Source organism: Temnothorax nylanderi, unplaced genomic scaffold (assembly GCF_030848795.1).
Source record: "Temnothorax nylanderi isolate EJ_2023f unplaced genomic scaffold, tnyl_v1.0 TNYL_tig1266_pilon, whole genome shotgun sequence".
NCBI lineage: Eukaryota > Metazoa > Arthropoda > Insecta > Hymenoptera > Formicidae > Temnothorax > Temnothorax nylanderi.
Window position 1 is genome coordinate 9,658 of NW_027250328.1, and position 14,838 is coordinate 24,495.

The 14,838-nt window shown below is 37.1% G+C and overlaps 1 pseudogene; it reads left to right on the forward strand.

The window, feature by feature from the left end:
* The first annotated feature begins 721 nt into the window (after positions 1 to 721).
* LOC139787096 (mite group 2 allergen Pso o 2-like) lies at positions 722 to 2,057 on the forward strand (annotated as a pseudogene).
* The last annotated feature ends 12,781 nt before the right edge of the window (positions 2,058 to 14,838 follow it).

A 14,838-nucleotide genomic window follows, 5' to 3' on the forward strand; every position in this document is an offset into this window, starting at 1 on the left:
TTGATGTCGATATTCATGCATTTTTTACCTTAATTTTACCTGTGTTGCACATCACCCCAAGAAAATTTAAAAATGCTAAAACAGACGTTTTTGAAAACTCGAAAAATTTTTAGGAAAAATTTAAAATTTTGAAAATCTAATCACGCAGAATTTTAGTATTTTCCTTCCTCTACATTATACAGCCATGATATATTCAAGAATTTGATTTTTGGATATGTTTTCCGAGCAACGCGTGAAAGTGTTGCACATCACCCCACATAACCCTACGTATATGTATTGAAAATGCAGTGTAACGGATTAACCCCGGTGGGGTGGATGTTCAACCCCGGCATTTTTGAGATTTCAATTTTTGCACCGTTGTCGTTTTTGCTCTATACCGGTTAAACAAAGCGACGTAGATAAAAATTTCCTGTATAAATTTTGTAGCTAAAGGTTCACTTTTTACAGTGGTATACCAATTTTAACTACAATTATTTATTTTGTTGTTAAAAATCGGCACCGAAAAAAAACTAACGGTCTAGCCCCGGTCTCCCCTACTTAATTCAATAAAATAAATAATTGGATCAATAAATTGAAAAATCAACAAAATTGTTTTGTTGATTCTATAATATTTTTCCCTCAGTGCAGATGTTCGATTAGATATTATCAAACAAATAAATAAGCGATTCTCTCACCGATCGAAAATCACTTTGGTTGCCGTCGCTCCTGTGAAGACACTACCATGAAAGTCCTCGCATCCGGTAAATCTTGTCGTGCATTAATTTATTTTCCAATTCACTCAGGTCCGAATTCATAGTCGGATCTTATTTCAAGACTGTCTTAAGTAATGTCTTAAGATGCTAATGCGGCTCTGTGATTGGTTCAACATGGTTTAACATCTTGAGGTCGTACTTAAGATGGTCTTAAATATAAGATTCGACCATGAATACCGGCCTCAGTGTTGTTTGTTTTTTCGAAGTATAACGTTTGATCGTACATTTTTCACGTCGCAGTCTGCATCATATTCGCGACCTGCATCGCGGCGTTCCTGCAAAAAACCCCGCATGTTCCGTGCGACGATGGACCTACGCCGCAGTCGTTGAGGGTGGAAGGATGCAATAGTTCTTTTTGCAACTTTTACAGAGGGACTAATTTAAGCGCTCAATTAGACTTTGCCGCCAGTAAGTAATATTACGCATAAAAGAAAAAGGATCCAGGAAAGCATGGATCTTGTCAAGCTGTTGTTCGGGATCAATGCAGATCTGAGCAGAGATTGCATGGAACTAACAGTAAGCTTACGTTTCGCTAGAACGATTATTCGCAGAATTTGCAAACATAATGTGACAACATATTGACCACGAAAGCCAAACGAAATTTGTCGAACGCAGCCTTGAAGCAAATTGGCAGCAGATCCTACCGCTGAATTTCCGCCAACATCTGCGTCAAACGATGCATATATTATGAGTTCGGAGTTTGCTTAACTTTTATCAAGTCAATGCGACGCGTGCACTTTGTTGGCAAAGTTTGCGATATTTTTGTCAGCATCGTATACCGATAGCGCGTTGCTTGATGAGAATATAGCTTTTCCGCTGACAAAATTTGCAGGGAACCCTTTTCAAGGTTTGTTCTCGAAAAACAATCGCTCCTATTGTGAGATTCATCTCGAGCAATTTGGCCATCGCTAAACGCTATATATATTTTTGATGCAACGTTTTTCGAGAGGAATTGACTGCCTTTTTATGATACATTTATCTTGTCTACAGACGCTGATGCGAAATTGTTAAAACCCCGCCTGAGAATCACGCTCACGTGGAATCACGGCAAAATGGCTGTATCCCGAGCAAGATGCAAGCAAGTCTCTGACGAACGGTGAATGCCCGTTGAACAAGGGCGATGAGGCAACGTACGGCGCCACGATACTGATACCTAATCAGATTCCTGCAGCTATGAATATGACCATCGAGTTCGGTCTGGTTGACGAGAACAACAATGTGCAGGTGTGCTTCAAGTTGAACGGCAAGGTGACCGACAAAATAGGTTCTCGCCTCACGACCTCGATAGCTTTAACACACCTATGATAACGAAGCAAATCACCCGAGTCAAATCATCCTAGCAATTAATATTTTTCTCATGAAAAAAGTCTTTGTTTCATGTTTCGCGACGATATCGCCAAGTTATACATATACATATATTTTATAGCTAAACGGCGAATCAAGTACGAATTAACGATCAAGTCAGGTATTAAGGTATATGTATACATGCATAGCAAAATCGTATCTTACCAAGATTAATTGTAAGAAAGAAAATTAAGATACGAGTCAATAATAAAACGATTCAATCAAGCAGCTGTATTTTCTCGCTCAAATATACAATCTTTATTGTTGCATAATACAAATTGTTAAATTATTAAATTTGTTATACTTTAATAAATCGTTACATTTGAACAATATAATATTAGTTATATTAGCGATGTAAGAGTTGTAATTGAATAAATTTTCTATCAAGGTTTCGTGAATGTTATAGTTACTGATTTTCTTTCAAAATCGTCGAAAAAGTAACGTGTGACGGATAATATACAATCGTTAGAATTACAGTTAAAAATATTGTTAAAGGCAAGGAACTAACAGAAAGTTCCGAAATGACTAGTGTCAGAGAAGCCTGAGAAAGGCCATCTCGGTCTTTTTCGTGGGACCGTCGAAACTGTCGAAAGCCCCTGTACACTAGCGCCAGTCCATTTATTTTCGAAATTGGTACTACGTAGCTACGTTCATTTTCCGACACTGCCGATTTATCGTTTTAACATTATTTTGATGCGCGTCCGTGTTACATCTCCAAATTGCGCGGTTTCATCTGATAATGCACAATTTAATTTTATTTAATCTGGTACTAGCATTGAGGAAAAGGTATAGATAAGCAATATTTTTAAAGGCCGTCCTGCGTGTACCGAATGTCATTGCGATTAAATGCATTTTGGACTTTGCATTTTCTTAGTTATAAATTAAATATTAGTTCTTATCTTAGGTTTTAACTAACATCTGCTAGAAACAGGTCAACCTATAGAGGCCCTCCACTGATCGGCCGTCCTCTTTTATTTAGAATACGTTTTTTTTCAAATTTTTTCAAATGTCATTAAACTCGTAGAAATGTCAACAAATTAATAAACAGCAATACGAGTCAGGCGCGGTACGTGGTGCGCAAGTAAAGAAATTAATAGTTACAGAAGTAACGAATTACAGTGTATATAATATAGGGGAGACCGGGGCCTAACCGTCGCCGGGGTTGAACCGTCAAATCAAATATCTCGGAACCTGTATATTGTGCGAACTCGCTTTTAACATTGTAAACGCTGCTTATGGTACCCATGTGACCAACGGAGTTTCGGCAGGTTACCTGCCGTGTTATGATTTTTACGAGGGCAAACGTGTTTTCGGAAGGTAAAAGTTACATTTTCTGGGCGTGGAAATTTTGTAATATCTGCAATAATATTTGCTCTCCAAATCTCGAGGTACGTGGTTATAAAGAGTAATGCATGCTGAACACGAATCCAGTGTAGTTTTTTCATTATCGTTGATGTCTAATATTTCGTGGGCGATCAAACCTGAAACTTGTGTTTGGGGTTAATCCGTCAGTAAGCAGTCCGGGTGCATTTCCAAGGCATTTTCGGGCATTTCCAGGCTCACTGCATATGGAATATGGATGAGACGGGAATTACAACCGTTCAGACACCGAATACAGTCATCGGACGTCGAGGAGTGAAACAAGTTGGGCGAGTGACTTCTTCGGAAAGAGGAACCCTCGTAACTATTTTTTAATAATGTTTCGCATAAAAATTTTAAATAAATTTTTATATTTTTCTTTTAAAAAACAATTATTAAGATGTATCCTATCATTTTTCAGGATTAGATGTACGTATATGTATTGAAAATGCAGTGTGACGGTTAAACCCCGGCATTTTTGAGATTTCAATTTTTCCACCGTTGTCGTTTTTGCTCTATACCGGTTAAACAAAGCGACGTAGATAAAAATTTCCTATATAAATTTTGTAGCTAAAGGTTCACTCTTTACAGTGGTATACCACATTTAAATTATTTATTTTCTTATTAAAAATCAGCACCAAAAAAAAACTGACGGTTAGGCCCCGGTCTCCCCTAACGTAGTCATATATTATTGCAAAATTGAATAATTGTACTATATCATCAGTTCTAAAATAATTTAAAAATTTGCAGTGTTTCTCGACAGAATATTTAAAATTTATGTCATATTACTTAACTTTATCTAGCCAATTATAAAGCCAATTTTTCAATCAAAAGTAGATGGATAGGCTACAAAAAGTTAGGGTTAAATCGATGCTTGGTTAGAATAAATTTTAGTAATAAATAACAATTATATATATATCAGGTTTTCTATAAAATAAATTGCATAATAAGACCAATATATTTCTTATATTCTTTATTCATATATATTTATGTATACTACATGCTTGTCTTTATGCATACTAAAATCCTAACATATCTATACATTGCTTCTTTTGCATCGATTTATATAATATTTAATCTTGGATAAATATAGGGAAAGGAATAAATGGGTATAAATAATAAATAAAACACATCCTAACATTCATAATTTGTCCCTATCTACGAAATATTGTTTTTAACGTGTAACACAATATCTTACTTATTTTTATCTCTTTTGTTTTTTTTTTGTTCAGGAAAGATAATATTACAAAAATAATTCTTTAAAGAAATCTAAATAAAAATTTTATATTTCAAAAATTATTACTTTAATTGTCAGAGTATTATCTTACTTTTTGTTTCTCTTGTATTTCTAAAAAAAATATTTGTTACTCTAATTGTATAGAGTAAAATTGATCTATGTAACAAAATTTGGAAATCAGTTTTTAATATCTCAACATTAATGTAACAACCTTACAGATATAGATCAATTAGTCTATTTTTCCAACACAGTTTCTGAAACTTAGAATCAGTAAACTCACCAATATGGTACGTTTAATATACTATTGTAATTACCGCTGAAGATGGCTCAAAGCTGAGCTGAAACGTACGGATCGATGTAAATCACAACGACCAATAAATCAGTTATTTCTGATATTACGCACGGAGATCTGCGTCTGACCCTTATAGCCTTTACTTCTCTTATTTTAATTTCGAGGGTCTTCATACTACTTTATATAAAATTTGGAAAATTTAATTTCTTATATGTACTTTAAAATTTTATTCAAAAGTTATAGAGGAAAGTGCCCTATTATGAGATAGGATCCTAATATGAGATGGCGGGGTTTTTTCATGGTGGGATCAACAGATAGGGCCTATATAGGGCTTTTTAGCTTAACATATCTCATATTAGGATCCTGTCTCATAATAGGGCACTTTCCTCTATATATAGAACGCGGCAGATCGTCAACATATAGTTTGATGAACAATAATGAGCTCTTTGCGAGCTCTGTGCGTGCAAAGTGTGTGAGTATTTCCTCAAACACACAATAAATCAATAAACAAGTGACATTAAGATTAAATATTTTCCGTAATCAGTTTTAGGGCCAAAGCACATAACATGGCGTAGCGATATACGACGATCGTAGTCCTCGATCTGACAAATCAAGATACGCCAAAGCTTGTGCGTTACTTACGTCCACGACTACGATTGTCACATGTGCTTTGGCCCTTAATCCATTTTAAGGCAACAAATCTACGAGATGTAATATTTTTATAATATAATTTATTGTCGTAATTCGACATGAGATACAATGGGTCTATATTTGATTAATCGTAGATTCGTTACCTCAATAAAAAAATGTTTTTGACTCACCAACTCGTCGATGTCACACGTAAACGCGAATAACTATATGATCGCGCGATATTTAATACACTCCCGAAAACGTAACGCCCGATTTTGTCCGTACAAAAATCGCCCGCGATAACCGCGTTATCTCGACGCGTTCAGAGCCGGACAACTGACTCGATTTGACTTAGCCCCGCGTGGTCGGTATGAAGTGTTCAACAGAGAGAAAAGAGATCCTCGAAAAGTAAAAAGCGAGCTCTCTACAATGAGGATCATCTCCCCTCGCCACCGGCACGTCGGGTCGCAGCCCCTCTACGCACAGTTAGGTCAGATTATCTGGGCAGTCTTGTTGATGCGATCCAGGCCGACCCCGATCAAGGACCACGCACGAGACAGCCGTCACGTCTGAGAACGTGGAAATTGGCGCGGTTATATGCTAATTATTGTTAAAATGATTAAAACACGAGATCAATCCACAAAGGAAAGTTAAGCGGCCCATTAAACGTCAAAGACCTCACAGCATGAGGGAACGAATCCCGGATCTTTCAGACCGCTTCCGATAGCGGTCATTTTGGCAGCGAATCAACGACAGTCGCATAACGCGATTGTTACGCGAGATACAAATTCGTGCGAGAATATATGTTCTCCCATGGTTAAAAAACACATTACTTTTTATTGGAAAATAAACGAGATAGAACGATCCTTATGGAAAGATGGTTACGAATAAATATCTTTTTAAGAAGAGAAATAAAATACATGCATTTCTCGTTGACGCTTGTTATATGTGCGGGCACAAATAATTTTCGGGTACCAACAGTTCGAGACAAATCGAAACCGATAACAAGCGGATTTTAAAAAATACGAATTAAACGTTTAAAAAATTTGTCAATTTGTCGGTTATAGCTGTTACGTTCAAATATGCATTTAGATAGAAAAAATTATCTAAATGTTATATAGAATTTAGATAATTGAAGTTATTAGATAATATCCGATTGATATCGGGGTATCCATTCGACTTGTCTCGAATTTGTTAAGTGCTCGCACATTTTTTAATTACAGTCACCGTGATACTAAACGAAAAAGTACACATTACTTTCACAAATTATGCAAAGTGAATTGTACGAAGTTAATCTTTATTTATTAAATAAAATTTCATCGTTTATGCATGTATTTTACTAATAAACATTATAAATTTAATTAAAAAATTAATCTCGATGTGGAATGGCAGGATTCCCATAGCACCTAGAAGTAGTTTCTTAAAAGAAACTAAAGGTTAAATCCTAAAACTGAAATATATATATTCGTAACCACAATAATCATTGAAACAGAAACAAGCAAACTGTTTGTAAATTGAAATTCTTCAGTTGACAATTAATCGTTCTATTCATATTTACTGTTAAGTATATTATTATCATTAAAATAAAACTGACACTATTATTAATATTAATAGAGGAACACACAATAAAAAAAGAAAGAAGAATATCTTTCAAAATACTTATCAAGAGACACGCTAGTATCTCGCGCCAAGTATACGCGAAGCGAAACCGCACCGTGGATCTTTTACGCGACGCGATGAGTTTTATTTCTCATAACCCTCTCTTTCTTTTCCTCGATCATTATTGTCCGATCTGCTCATAACGCAGTACGCAGTTGGCTGAAAACGACAAGGTTGTAGAAGAATAGAAAGCTACACTGAGAAAAAAATGTTCTGGATTTTAGTAAATATTAGTTTGCATACAACTGTGACTCTATTTACTAAAATAAAGAAAATTTTCCTTTTTATTAGTATATGTGTATTTACTAGGAAAAAAATATACTAATAAAAAGGAAAATTTTCTTTTTTTAATAAATGGAGTCACAGTTGTATGCAAACTTAATATTCACTAAAATCCAGAACATTTTTTTCTCAGTGTACGTCTAGAGCCCCCGCGGTCAGTCCTTGATTCAGATATAAAGGGAACTTATTCCAGCAAGCGACACAAGTCGACAAAAACATCGTTCTATCAATGAGTAACAAAGACAAAACTACATTTGTGTCGACTTGTGTCGCTCTGCTGGAAAGGCGACAAAGCAGGAAACGGAGCTTTTCGTCTCTTTGGATCCGCAAAATCGCCCTCCTTTCGCTTACGACGCGAAAAGTCGACCTCGCTTTCTCTATGTGTATAAAAAAATAAAACAGATCGACTGCCGATTTTTAATTTAATCCCGCTAAAATGACAGCCGATCATTACGATATCCTCCTGAGAGAGACGTCGGGATGGAACCGCAGAGGCGCGTTTCCGAATGGACCGAGCTGCGGGATAATAGTATTAGGATGACAAAGAGCGACCATGTTACCGGTTCGTGTTACGATACGATCGAAGACGAGAGCCGCGAAATTCTTGCTCGGCGAAAATTCCAGAACGGACAATAATGATCGAGGAAAAGAAAGAGAGGGTTATGCGCGTGTATTTGACGCCTTTTTTACCTTTTTTTGAAAAAGGTAATTTTGTACTGATTTAATTTACTTCGCGGATTGGTCGTGGAACACAAATGGTAGTCGTCGTTGATTCGTTGCCAAAATGACAGCTTCTGGGAACCGCCGAGAAAATCAGGGTTTATTTCCAACCCTGTAACGGGAATCTCCAGCTTTCAACGGTACACCGAACTAGGCGTCGTGGATGAATCCCGTGGGAAACCGACCAGAAATAACTCCTTCACTATGAAGATTATTACGACTCCCCGCTGGTACGAACGCGCTCGTTCACCTGACGCGAGGGACAGCGATAAGGTGAACCATCGCCGAGTCGGTAATCGCGCCCGCGTGGAAAGAACGCGGTTATACGCTAATTACTAAAATCGTGCCACGGCATTTCCGAAAACCCGACGAGTCGACGACTTTAAACAGCACTCCCAAAAGCGCGACGCGACAAAACGTACGATCGGCGGCGATATGCTGCCACATAAGAGCCATTGAGCGATTCGTGGCAATGCTGGTATTGATATAGTAGGCCTGTTCGTTTTATCTGAAATTCTTGCACGGTTCATCTTTCCTCTTTTTCTTTTCATGTTGGAGAAAAAAAGAGAAAAAAGATGACGTACCTTTATTGAGGTACTGAGCCCCTCCACTATCTGCAAGGTCGTGCCCAGTGGGAGACGATTTTATATCATGGCAAAAAGCCGTGTATTTTTCGGTAATCAAAAAATGAGTACCGAACGTACACATAAGTAAGGCGCCGCTTTTGTAAAATAATTATTGCGTAAATACATCCCAAGTAGCAAAGATGACGTCTAAAGACGTCTTATATTGACGTCATAAACGTCATTAAGACGTTATTAAGACCTCACTTTGCTACCTGGGATCGCGATGGAAAGACAATTTCGCGCGACACTTTGTGGGCTTCCCTAAGTTAAAATTAGAAAAACGCTAATAATTATGATCGCGCACGACACTTTGCATCCCCGAAAATGCGACGCGAGGAATCGCTTGTACGATCGGCGGTGATTTAAAGTCACATAGAAGTCTTTGAACGAATGGTGCTGCTGAGTTAACATACGATTGCTTTTCCCGTCTTTCGGTTTTTCCTTTCGGTTCTCAAACTGCTACTCTATCGTTATACCAAAGTCGTACCCGTTTGCGGGTTTATCGCCGGCGAGAAACCATGCGATAGCTTTTTTTCGAAAAGGAGCACTGAGTTTCGTATGCCAGCACGTTCGTCGTTGGTACGAAATATTTAATAATGTAGAACATATCAAATATTTTATTTAATGTATTATAATTAATTACAATAGCACACTGATCGCGCGTGGCTCGCGATGCTACCTTTTCGCTCGAGCGTCGCCGTAAGAATGGCGCGGCAAAGTCGTGGCCTACCCGCCGCGTCGCGAGTAAACAAAATAATGTAACAGGAGATTCTGCGCCCAACGTCCCGCAGTCTAAATTCTCGCGTTAGAATAAGGCAACTTAGCGCTAGGTCTAACATTACTGCCGAACGGACCTCGACGGCTGTGCCGGTAACTACACATCGTCCAACGGCCAATGAACGTCGGCCTTACCTGTGGCGACATCCCCTTGCTCTCCCGGACCGCAAGGGGTTGCCGGCGAAAAGCGGGACCGATCATTCTTGGTCTGAACGTCTCGTGAATAAGTCGAATATTAATACTGTATAGATAATGTCGGCGAAGTAATTTGGAAGTAATACTGTATAAATGATGTCGGCGAAGTAATTTGAAAATACATATTTATATCGATCCGTAACGTTCTTCTTATTCCGTACTTCTGAGTTCCTGTTCCATATGCGAAGACGATACTATCCCCAGGAATAATCTTATTTCAAGGAGCAAGCAGAAAGAATTAACCAATCTAATTTGTTCATTTGAGAACGTAAGTAAATCAGTTGTTTAAATTAAATAATGGGTCCTTCCAACTTCCCACCCCTGAGTTCGATTCAATTATAATTACATTTAACGTTACTAATTTACGTGAAATTAGTTGGCACCCATCTTTGATATCGAATAATCCATAAAATGTTAATACTGTAAATAAAATTTAAATCTTGTGAGCCCTAACAGTCATGGACCCGACCGCGTTAGGTGTGGGCTCTATTCATGTAAATTAACAAAAGTTATTAAAAGAATAGGTCCTGTCTCAATAATTAAGCGCTCGAGTTGCCGCACCGCGTGCTGTTATTACGTCACACGCAACGAAATATTTAAACTTAATTACTTAGTTAAGAAAACAATTAATAATTATGTACGGTGTGTGCGTTTAATACGTATCTCGTGTATTTCAAAGTAAATTCGGTACGTTCATATAGATAATCCGACGACTTCAAGCGGCGTTCTCGAAAATGTGACTTCGAGCGGCACTCCCGTAAATGCGACGATTTTGATTGTCTTACCCGAAATTTCGACGGTTTCAAACGGCACTCCCGAAAATACGATGGTTTTAATTGGCATACCCGAAAATGTGACGACTTTGATTTTCCACCGACCATCCACCCCGGTCTGCGTTTACTCCACCGGCCAACCATCAGCCATCCACCGGCCTTTTTTTTATAACGGTGGGGAAATCCATCATTGGATACCCCCAGCCCCCAAGGAGGGGCTGGGCGGTTATACCGGACTCCTACCGGCTAAAACCCCACCGAGTAATCTTCCTCTGGCATTTCGGGAGTGCCCCGGGAACGCTTCACGCATGACTTCCGGGACAGCCATCCACCGGCCTGCGTTTAATTATTAGATACTAGCTGGTTACCCGGGCTTCGCCCGGGAGTCGTTTTCCTTCAAACGACTTCATTTGGAGTAGATTTTTTTCAAAACGGGACGGTGAAAAATTCCCCAAAAATTCATATAATTCTATTTTGCATTCCAGAACAACATATTAAAATTTCATGAAACTGGCTGCATTTTTTTGTAGCCATTGAACCTCCTTAAACAAACATACATACACACCAATCTACAAAAATGCTATAAATTGAAAAATATCACTTTTTTATCGACTAAAGTTCAATTCCGTCGTATACAATTCTTTGAAATTCACTCAATTTATTTCTTAAAAAATTGGAAAAATTTCGTAACCGGTTTCCAAAAAAATCGGTAACGAAAAATTATACATTTTATGGCACTCCCCGGGAAATTCTACCCCTGTTTTATATACAATTCTTTAAAATTTGGTCAATTATTTCTCGAAAAATTGAAAAAATTTTGAATACCGGTTCCCAAAAAGATCGGTAACAAAAAACTATACAGTTTATAGCACTCCCCGGGAAATTCTACCCCTGTTTTATATACAATTCTTTAAGATTCGATCAATTAATTCCCGAAAAATTCGAAAAATTTCTGATACCGTTTTCCAAAAAGATTGGTAACGAAAAATTATACACTTTATGCCACTCCCCGGAAAATTCTACCCCTATTTTACATACAATTCTTTAAGATTCGGTCAATTATTTCCCAAAAAATTGGAAAAATTTCGGATACCGGTTCCCAAAAAGATCGGTAGCGAAAAACTATACACTCTATAACACTCCCCGGAAAATTCTACCCCTATTTTATATACTTTTGGTAAAAATTCGGTCAAATATTAGGGACTTGAATAAGTTCTCGCTGTTTCCCGATAGATGGCGTTATCTTAGTTTTTTTGAATCAGGCAATACTACAGCCAACTTCATCGTGAACCTCCACCACTAGGCTCGAAATAACGGTATATGTTATTCCGCCGAAGTGTAAACAACATATTTTTTTATTGCGTTAAACATGTCGAATTTCGTGCCAAAAAAAGAATATTTGCGGGGAATTTTACTGCATTACTTTTTTCAAAAAAAATCTGCAGCTAAAGCACATAGAATTCTTGTGGAGACTTACGGCGACTATGCTTTGTCGGAAACAACATGCAGAGATTGGTTTAGACGCTTTAAAAATAATGATTTTGATGTTAAAGATAAAGAACGCTCTGGCGCACCGAAAAAGTTTGAAGACGAAGAATTGGAAGCATTACTCGATGAAGACTCAAGTCAGACGCAAAATAAACTTGCAGAATCATTAGGAGTTGATCACACCACAGTTGCCAAACGTTTAAAAGCATTAGGAATGATTCAAAAGCAAGGAAATTGGGTGCCGTACGAATTGAAGCCGAGAGACGTCGAACGGCGTTTTTTCACGTGTGAACAGTTGCTCCAACGGCATAAAAGGAAAGGTTTTTTGCATCGTATCGTGACTGGCGATGAAAAGTGGATACACTACGATAACCCGAAGCGTAGAAAATCGTGGGGTAAGCCCGGCCATGCACCAACATTGACGGCAAAGCAGAATATCCATGGTTCCAAGCTCATGCTCTGCATTTGGTGGGATCAGCTGGGTGTAATTTATTATGAGCTCCTCAAACCCTACGAAACCATCACGGGAGATCGCTATCGACTACAATTGATGCGTTTGAGGCGAGCATTGAAGGAAAAACGGCCTCAATACGAGGATAGACACGACAAAATAATTTTGCAGCATGACAACGCTCGGCCACATGTTGCAAAACCGGTCAAAACCTATTTAGAAACGCTCAAATGGGAAGTCCTACCCCACCCGCCGTATTCACCGGACATTGCTCCTTCCGATTACCACTTATTCCGATCGATGACTCATGGCCTGGCTGAGCAGCACTTCCATTCTTATGAAGATGCCAAAAAATGGGTCGATTCGTGGATAATCTCGAAAGATGAGGCGTTCTTTCGACGTGGTATTCACATGCTGCCAGAAAGATGGGAGAAAGTAGTGGCCAGCGATGGACAATACTTTCAATAACAGGTTCTTTACTAATTTTTAAAATAAAGCATTCATTTTTACGAAAAAACAGCGAGAACTTATTCAAAGTCCTAATAGTTCAAGAGTGTATAAAAAACATACATACATACATACATACATACATACATACATACATACATACATACATACATACATACATACATACATACATACATACAGACATTCTATTTTATATATATAGATTTATATTATTATACAATATATCTTCACGTAAGTATATGAACTAACATAGTTAGAACATTCTAAGTTTATTGAAAGAAAATGTTCTTTATATATTTTACATCAATTATTTTCAATTTTATAGAGATATACAAGCTAGAATATATGCTGGCAAGCGTAAATCTACTTATTGTACGAAACTTGCACGCATACACGCACGCATTGTATTTGTCCTAATTTTTATTTTATTTGGATTCTTTTCACTAATTGAATATTCAATATATTAACTCACAAATTATAGCCTAAATGGAATAAACTAAACTTTAAAACTAATTCGAAGATACGAATAAACGTTTTATATTCTCGCATTCTCAAACTTTGGTGAGTGTGTGACTTTACTTCTCTTTGTCCTGATTGTTATTTCTGTTTCGATCATATCACAAACTATGATTATTAATCAAGTTTTACTTAAATTTTTTCGTGGAAAGTTTCACTGCTGATTATAATTATTCTTTGATTTTGACTGTTAGCACATCGCTGAAGACGACTCAAAACAGAACCGAAACGTCCGATGTATTATAATTATGTATCTTATAACTTACGCACTGTTGACCGTGTCCCAAATCTTTTTACTTGCTACTTGTTAATTTCATTATCGAGTTCTTAATTACTTATCCATTTATTTTAATATAAATATATTATAATTATTTTGCATCGTATTCTGCGCATGCTATCGTGTACTGATCTAACACATTGGAATATTTTTGTTCAGAATTTATTTAGACATAATTCAGACATAATTTAGACATATACATAATTCACGCGTGCAATATATGTATAAATGAGTATTGATTTTAATTTTAGACATTGTCATGTCTACTTTGCATAATGTATTCACGCATTTACGCATTTACAATAGGAATAATATCCGCTAAACTTTGATAACTGATGCATATGTAAAATCATTGTCAATATGTCAATTATCAAGCGATGTCAAGTAAACCGAAAGATCAACTAACTACGTCAATGCATAAATGTCAAGGTGCTATGTATACCAAGTTTGTCTGGAACTTTTCGTCAAGCTTTTGAGTAAAATATCTTTGAAACTTAACCAGCTTTCTGATAATTTAAGGGCATTTTTCTGACATAATATCGATATAAGGTGTCGATTGCGAGCTGTCTAACCAGTCCGAATAAAATTAGTGCGGTTAATTCCGAGATTTCGATTACGTAAAAAGTAATATATTTTGCGTTCTAGTTTCAATTTTAGTCATACTAACACATTTAGTGATTTTGTCCCTCAAAAGGTTATTTTAGAATGTCTACATACAATATTATTTATAGGTAAAACTTAAGATTAAGGGCGACCTCACCGATTTCAATGACCTTGATATATGTGGTCATGATCCGGAGTGACCTTCAAAGGGTTTTAGCCGTCGCTCGTTATTTGTTAAAAAGTTATTAACAAAAAAAGTTTGAAAAATATAGCAGTTATTTTGAGAATTGAAAGCCATAAATGACTAATATACATATATGTCGAAATAGTTCACGCATACACTTTCCACGCGAGACGAGTTGTCACATGGGTTCCATTCGTGGCGTGCT